Raw genomic sequence first — 326 nt, 5'->3', positions numbered from 1 at the left:
TATGGCTAAAAGCAGAGAAGCGACTTCGTAAGCGTCAGTATCATAGAAATGTAACTGAATCGGTGGTTTACATTTTCTTCTCTGCAAAGCCAAGTAATAGCGAAAATGTTTGTTTATTCAAATAAATTAAAATTATATTGCAAAAAATTGGGATTGTATATGTCAGGATGGCCGAGTGGTCTAAGGCGCCAGACTCAAGGTAAACTTCCCTTCCGATAGAAGGGCCATGGGCTTTCTGGTCCTCTCTGAGGGCGTGGGTTCGAATCCCACTTCTGACAGATCTTTATGTATGTAGATACTTGCGCAAGACAGTATTTTGGATATAT

This window comes from Penaeus monodon, chromosome 23 (genome assembly GCF_015228065.2).
Source record: "Penaeus monodon isolate SGIC_2016 chromosome 23, NSTDA_Pmon_1, whole genome shotgun sequence".
Taxonomy (NCBI): domain Eukaryota; kingdom Metazoa; phylum Arthropoda; class Malacostraca; order Decapoda; family Penaeidae; genus Penaeus; species Penaeus monodon.
Note: the sequence above shows the minus strand (reverse complement) of the source record.